This window comes from Capra hircus, unplaced genomic scaffold (assembly GCF_001704415.2).
Source record: "Capra hircus breed San Clemente unplaced genomic scaffold, ASM170441v1, whole genome shotgun sequence".
NCBI classification, from domain to species: Eukaryota; Metazoa; Chordata; class Mammalia; order Artiodactyla; family Bovidae; genus Capra; species Capra hircus.
Window position 1 is genome coordinate 1 of NW_017212022.1, and position 8,278 is coordinate 8,278.

Below are 8,278 nucleotides of genomic sequence, written 5' to 3' on the forward strand. Positions count from 1 at the left end.
AAAAGAGAGAGATGCTCCTGACACTGGCATCTCCACGCCTGCAAAATCGAGATCCAGGTGGTAAAAGGGAGAAGATGGGTGGCCCGGAGACTCCGTCTTGGCTTCTGGACTGCTTTCTCTATTGTCTGGTTCAGGGGGAACTCGGGACTCCCGGCGGTGAGTCCGGGATGAACCTGCGCGCGGGGGGCGGGGGATGGGCCGGAGGGCGGCCGGCGTGAGGAAGTTGGGTGCGAGGGGGTTTCGCGAAACTTCTTGCGGGGTGGCGCCGCCGCCCTTTCCTCTTTCCCCCTCCCCTGGGTCCTTTACTCCTCGGTGGCTCCCCCAGGCTACTTGCGGGCTCTCCGGGCCAGAACAGGGGTGCCTTGGTGGAGCAGTAATGCGGGGAGTTTGGGAGGTGACGCTAGGAGAAGAGGGGGCCAGAACGCTACAGGAAATGGTGTTGAGGCCCCCCAGGGCTCAGCCCGGCCCAGGAAGTGGGAGTTCTGGAGCTGGGGGAAGGGACCAGAGCCGTCCTAAAAACCACAAGCCCATGATCTGCCCTTATGCGCCGACGCAGCCGCCTTGCTCCTGTCCCCTGTCGCAGCCGCGGCTTTCCCGCACCAGGCTTCAGCAATACATGAACCATGAACTTCCAGGTGTTCAAACTGGTTTTAGAAAAGGGCAGAGGAACCAGAGATCAAATTGCCAACATCCGCTGCATCATTGAAAAAGCAAGTGAGTTCCAGAAAAACATCTATTTTCTGCTTTATTGACTATGCCAAAGCCTTTGACTGTGTGGATCACAACAAACTGGAAAATTCTGAAAGAGACGGGGAATACCAAAGCACTTGACCCGCCTTTTGAGAAACCTGTATGCAGGTCAGGAAGCAACAGTTAGAACTGGACATGGAACAACAGACTGGTTCCTGCCGGGGTCCAGCCGCAGTGGATCCAGGGTGATTCGAAGGTGAGGACGGAGTCGGCGTCTTTGGAAAAATACATATTTAATCACAGATATAGAGAGATTAAAAATGGATAGTGTAGTAGGAAGATTAGTGGAGAAAAGGAGGCTGAACAACTTGGATTATGTGGAATAGCATCCATGCTCCAGATGGGATATTTCAGCCAGAAAAACTGGAGCAAGAAAGAAGCGACATGGGGAATCAGTCTTTCCGGAAACTGATCCGATTTCTTTATTTTTGGGTTTGCTTATATACCTTTGTTACACATAGGGATGAATACAGAGTCACGCCGGGAGTCAGCAGTCCTGACCTCTATCAAAATCAGGTGCTTCACATAAAAAGTTCTTAGGGATTTTATGATTCTTTCTTTCTGATAACCAAAATCTTATTTTTTTCCAAGGGTGTTTTTTCTTAAAACCAGGCACCACCGTCCAGTAAAGTTACATTCCTGTAGCATGAGGGTGTAGTGAGTTACAATCAAGAAAGGAATTTATTTAACCCAAGGTTAACATGATTAATCTTAAAGGTTAATGCTTATTTCTCCTATATGCTTAAAGGTTAATACTTATTTCTTCCTATATGCTAGTTATATTCATTATAAGGGTAGGGAACATGGAGATTTAGCAGCAAACATCAGCCCAACAAATGAAAATCCTTTCACCAGTGCTCCCCTTAAGATCTATTTAGTCATAAGGTACGATAAAGTTACATTTTACATAGCAAGGACACTGATTTATAACAAAGTACAGTGATCTGTTACAAAAGAGAAAATCCATTAACTCAAAAAGTCTAGTATTGCTAACATCAATAACTACCATATTTCCTTTTCTATAGTCCAAAATATATGGATTAATACATTCCCAGGTGCCTAAGGATATGGAGGCCTGGCGGCAATCATTGACTCAACAAGAAAAAAAAGCCCTATGCTAATTAGGACTCTCAAAATACTCCAAAACTCTCTGTGCTATTTATGGTTAAGAGGTAGTAAACAATCATGTGGCAGGAGTATGGATAATCCTGTCACACAAGCTAGTCTGTCAGCAGAGAGGTTTGACCTGAGATATCCTTGTCCCACCCAGAGCAGGGAATTGGCAGCAATTATTGACACAACAAATGAAAAACCCTTCACCAATATAATTCCTAACCAACCCATTATACTAATAATTTTTAACTCCCCAAAAGAATTTGCCTTTAGTAAGTCTAAAACATCTCGTGCCTCTCAGATTGGGAGGCTGTAAACAATCACATGTGGCCGGACGAACCTATACAGGTGGGCTAGATAACCTTCAGAGGAGTCCGTAAGCTGAAACACTCTTGTCACGCCCAAGAATTTTTATTGCCTTGGAGCTGCATGTCTACTCCTTCTCCGAGAGAAACGGTTATGGGGGAGAGCCCCCCGTGAAGTCAGAGGTGTAAGTGAGAGCATAAAACAGACTCTGGTTTTGGGGTTAGATGCTCGGGAACAGGGGGTTTCCTGAGGCTTCACGCCTTTGCATATGCCAAGCCTCCTTCCTCATGACCTTTGCCATGGGCGGAGTTCCTCACGCTGGCCCCCGCAGGTTCCAAATAGAAAAAGGAGTCCGTCAAGGCCGTATATCGTCACCCTGCTTATTTAACTTATCTGCAGAGTACATCATGAGAAACACTGGGCTGGAAGAAGCACAAGCTAGAATCAAGATTGTTGGGGGAAATATCAATCACCTCAGATATGCAGAGGACACCACCCTTATGGCAGAAAGTGAAGAGGAACTAAAAAGCCTCTTGATGAAAGTGAAAGAAGAGAGTGAAAAAGTTGGCTTAAAGCTCAACATTCAGAAAACGAAGATCATGGCATCTGGTCCGATCACTTCATGAGAAATAGATGGGGAAACAGGGGAAACAGTGGCTGACTTAATTTTTTTGGGGGGCTCCAAACTCACTGCAGATGGTGATTGCAGCCATGATATTAAAAGATGCTTACTCCGTGGAAGAAAAATTATGATCCACTGCGACAACATATTAAAAAGCAGAGACATTACTTTGTCAACAAAGGTCCATCTAGTCAAGGCTATGGTTTTTCCAGTGGTCATGTATGGACGTGAGAGTTAGACTGTGAAGAAGGCTGAATGCCGAAGAATTGATGCTTTTGAACTGTGGTGTTGGAGAAGACTCTTGAGAGTCTCTTGGACTGCATGGAGATCCAACAAGTCCATCCTAAAGATCATCAGTCCTGGGTGTTCATTTGAAGGACTGATGTTGAAGCTGAAACTCCAATATTTTGGCCACCTGATATGAAGAGCTGACTCATTTGAGAAGACCCTGATGCTGAGAAAGATTGAGGGCAGGAGAAGTGGACGACAGCAGATGAGATGGTTGGATGGCATCACCAACACATTGGACATGGTTTGGGTGAACTCTGGGAGTTGGTGATGGACAGGGAGGCCTGGCATGCTGTGGTTCATGGGGTCACAAAGAGTCAGACATGACTGAGCGACTAAACTGTATTGATGATCTGTGCACAGAGCCCTGTCTGGTCCCTTCCTACTACTGATGAACTGAAGTAGATCCCTTCCATACTGCTCTCTGCCCTTGAAGGACCAGCAGGTCCCTTCTCTACTGCTCTCTGGTACATTCTTACTACTGCTGAAGAGAAGTAGGTCCTTCCCTACTGCTCACAGCCCTTGAAGGACCAGCAGGTCCCTTCCCTCCTGTGTCTGGACCTTCTTACTACTGCAAAAGGGAAGTATGCCCCTTCCCTACTGCTCTCGGCTCTTGAAGAACCAGCGGGTCCTACCCTGCTGCTCTCTGGTCCCTGTTTACAACTGCTGACGGGAAGGAGATCCCTTGCCTGAGATGCTCTGGTTCCTTATTACTACTGCTGAGAGAAGTAGGTCCCTTCCCACAGCTCTCAGCCCTTGAAGGACCAGCAGGTCCCTTCCCTATTGCTCTCTGGTCACTTTTTACTACTGCAAAAGGAAGTAGGCCTCTTCCCTACTCCTCTCGGCCCTTGAAGGATCAGCAGGTCCCTTCCCTACTGCTCTCTCGTTCCTTCTTAATACTGCTGAGGGAAGTAGGCCCCTTCCCTGCTCCTCTGGGCCCTTGAAGACCAGCAGGTCCTTTCCCTACTGCTGTCTGGTCCCCTGTTACTACTGCTGAAGGGAAGTAAGTCCCTTCCCTACAGCTCTCGGCGTCTGAAGTACCAGGCAGTCCCTTCCCTACTGCTCTCTGGCCCCTGCTTACTACGGCTGAAGAGATGTACCTCCCTTCCATACTGCTCTCTGGCTCCTTGCTACTGCTGAGGGAAGTAGGCCCCTTCCCTTCTGCACTTGGCCCTTCAAGACCCGCAGGTCCCTTCTCTAATGCTTTCTGGTTCCTTCTTACTACTGCTGAGGGAAGTAGGCCCCTTCCCTGCTGCTCTCGGCCCTTCAAGACCAGCAGGTCCCTTCCCTACGGCTCTCTGGTTCCTTCTTAATACTGCTGAGGGAAGTACGCCCCTTCCCTACTCCTCTCGGCCTTTGAAGACCAGCAAGTCACTTACTAATGCTCCCTAGTCCCTTCTTACTACTGCTCAAGGGACGTAGGCCCCTTTGCTACAGTCTCGAAGCTTGAAGGTCCAGACAGTCCCTTCCCTACTGTTCTCTGGCCCCTTCTTACTACGGCTGAAGAGATGTCCCTCCCTTCCATACTGTTCTCGGCCAAGGAAGGACCGGCAGGTCCTTCCTTATGACTCTCTGGTCCCTTCTTACTATTGCCGAAGAGATGTACCTCCCTTCCCTACTGCTCTCTGGTCCCTCCTTACTACTGCTGAAGGGAAGTAGATAATTTCCCTACTGTTCTCTCGTCCTTTCTTACTACTGCTGAGGGAAGTAGCCCCCTTCCATACTGTTCTCGGCAAGGAAAGACCGACAGGTCTCTCTGGCCCCTTCAACTACTGCTGAAGAGATGTACCTCCCTTCGCTACTTCTCTCTGGCTCCTTCTCACTACTGCTGAGGGAAGTAGGCCCCTTCCCTGCTGCTCTCGGCCCTTGAAGAGCAGCAGGTCCCTTCCCTACAGCTCTCTGTACCCTTTCACTACTGCTGAAGGGAAGTAGGCCACTTCTCTACTGTTCTCAGCCCTTGTAGAATCAGCAGGTCCCTTATGAACTGCTCTCTCGTCCCTTGTTACTACTGCTGAGGGAAGTAGGCCCCTTCCTTTCTCCTCTCGGCCCTTGAAGACCAGCAGGTCCCTTCCCTACTGCTCTCTGGTCCCTTCTTACTACTTCTGAAGGGAAGTAGGTCCCTTCCCTACAGCTCTCAGCGCCTGAAGGACCAAGCACTCCCTTCCCTAGCACTCTCTACCCACTTCTTACTACTGCTGAAGAGATGTACCTCCCTTCCATACTGCTCTCAGCAAACAAAGGATGAGCAGGTCCTTCCTTATGATTCTCTGGTCCCTTTTTCTATTGCAGAAGAGATGTACCTCCCTTCCCTACTGCTCTCTGGCTCCTTCTTACTACTGCTGAGGTAATAGGCCCTTTCCCTACTGCTCTTGATCCTTGAAGACCAACAGGTCCCTTCCTAATGCTTTCTGGTTCCTTCTTACTACTGCTGAGGGAAGTAGGCCCATTCCCTACTTCTCTCAGCCCTTGAAGACCAGCAGGTCCCTTCCTAATGCTGTCTGGCTCCTTCTTACTACTGCTGAGGGAAATAGGCCCCTTTCCTACTTGCTCTGGGCCCTTGAAGGACCAGTGCTCTTCATCACGGATCAGCTAACACCAGCAGGGTGGCCAGTGTAGGAGCTATTCATCTATCAATGGCTTGGGCTGGGTGGGCGGCAGCAGGTGGCCTGGTTTCTCCTTGGCGGTGGAGGCGGGCACTCACAGCAGGATGGATGTACAGGGCTGTCTCCCTGGGATGGGGATCTGCAGGTTGCCACTCGTACAGCTAGGGTTCGCTATGCTGCCTGCAGACCGGGCCCCCCCCTGCCCCCAGAACTCCCACGCACTGTATCACTGTTTGGGCTCGAGCTGTCCTGTCCCGGAAAAGTAGATTCTGAAGTTATGATACTAAATGCAGCTCAACTTGACAGTAACTTCAAAAAGCTTCACATCTTAGAGTTGAAACGAAGGAAAAGTTGCCATCCAGAAATTGAGGAAGGAAAACTTCAGCCTTGGACAAAACGACGAGCAGAGGAACCCATTTGTGATCCTGTACTTGCAGCTCCAGCCGTGTCTGCACGTGTGTTTTATATCAGCCTAGGGATTTGCTGTCCAGTTATATCTCTTGCAGTACTAGTATTAGCTGTTTTGCATCTTCATCGTATGAAAAGGATTGAACTGGAAGGTAGTATCAGTGCCAGCAGTAGTTCCCAAGGGCTGTCTCAGTCCCAGTCGTTCCCAGATGTGTCAGTATGTGAGAGGCAACACACCCAACAGTACAAGTCCCATGTCCAGTTATCCAACCTTGTGGGTAGAGTAGGACTTGAGAAGTGTCGCTCTTTTGGAGGCCAGAGCTAAGGTGAAAGATATCAAAATATCTATCCAGGGAGAGGAACTCAAAAGAAGTACTCTAAGAAGGTACCTTTTGATGTACTTTCCATGGGGTTTATGTAGATGAAAAAGATCCAGATAAAGAGCAACAAGCATTTGTAAAAACAATTAGAGATCGAGCTTCTGAAATTCAGGTGACTACGATGCTCCTGAAAGTTGTGAGCTACGAGATCTTCATCACAGAAATCATCCTATTACCCATGTGTGAACAGAAAAAGGGGGAAAGCCCATGGTGATTGCCTTACATGAACTGGGGGTATCTTAAATTGTTTTTTATGACAGTGCAAAGTTGTAGAGGCCAATAGTCTGCAGGAAACTTCTCAACAAAACCTAGTTCACATGGCTGCTCAGATTGCCTGTGGAATGAGCTACCTGGTCAGAAGGATGTCATCCACAAAGACCTGGCAGCCAGGAGCTCCATCATTGATGACAACTTCAAGTTAAGAGCAAAGCCAATCCCTCTCCAAGTCTTGTTCCCCATGGACTCTCACTGTCTAGGGAACAGCAAACACATGGGATCAATGGATGGCTTTTGAAAGTCTGGTTAATAATGAGTTCTCCCAGCCTTCCCTGATGATCCAGTGGCTAAGACTCCACACTTCCAATGCAGGGGCCTGGGTCTGATCCCTGGTGGGAGAACTGAATCCTGCATGCCACAACTAAGAAGTCAGCATGCTGCTACTAAAAGAGCCCATGTGTCTATGACTCTGACCAAATGTCCTAAGTGGACATCTACCCGTTTGATGTGGCTGCGTACCTGAAAGAGGGTTACCAAATAGCCCAGACCATCAACTGTCCTGATGAACTATTTATGTGATGGCTTGTGCTGGGCCTTCGATCCAGAGGAGAAGTGGAGTTCCAGAAGCTGGCCCAGTGTCTCACAGAGCTCCATGAAGCCCTGGGAGCCTGTGTTTGACTCTCCTCTCACAGTCCCCCAGTGTCAGGAGGAAGGTGCCTGTCGAGGCCCACTTGGAGCCAGCCAGTCACGTACATCACCCAGCACCACAGAAGCACATTTGTCTTCCAGAACACCATGCCTTAGGAATGCTTTAGCATCTCAACTTTCGAAGACAGACTTAATGATGTGGAATACTTTCTCAATATCACTTTTATTAGCTTGAACTGAAAATGTTTGTGTAAATTTTTTACACATAGTTGCCTCTGAGGTATAGGTATAGTCTTACAAAATAGTTTTTAAAATTGGTTTAAAACACACATATTTGAACTAACAATCTTACTACCAACTGCTTTTTCTTTTCTTAACTTCTACAAGGTAATGCAGTTGATTCACCTTTAAAGTTTTGCTTTCTTTCACTAGTTTTGGGAATTATTTGTCTTCAACATGAAGTACTTTTTCTTAGGAAAATAAAACCATCTGGAAGTTATGGGCTAATGCCCCCGCTCCTTTATTACAGAGTAGCTACCTTGGTCCAAAGTGCCATACAGAAATCCAGAGGTGTGAGCAGAGGATAGTGGCCATATAACAACTCTAGCGTCACATCTAGGCCACCTGCTGGTGGGTCTTGTTTGTTCCTTGTGGCCCTGCTTATGCCAAAACACATAACCACTTCTATCCTATGATGGCTGGCCTAGCTGAACTAATGACTAGGGGTTGATGAGCCCACATCACGATGGGCAACCCCAGTCCATGACCAGAGGCCTCATCTCTGCCAGGCCCCAGGCCCACACTAGGAGGCACGTTTAAATGGTGTGACTTTCTCCATTGCAAGTGGCATGGCCTAGCTTCAGGACACTCGGGGTCTGTGTTCTGAGCCTTCAAGTAGAAAATGGCATGTAGCACCTGTCTGACCACAGACACCTCTGACATCA

At 48.2% G+C, this 8,278-nt stretch overlaps 1 pseudogene; it reads left to right on the forward strand.

The window, feature by feature from the left end:
• Nucleotides 1-5,891: 5,891 nt before the first annotated feature.
• LOC102185456 lies at nt 5,892-7,364 on the forward strand (annotated as a pseudogene).
• Nucleotides 7,365-8,278: the final 914 nt, after the last annotated feature.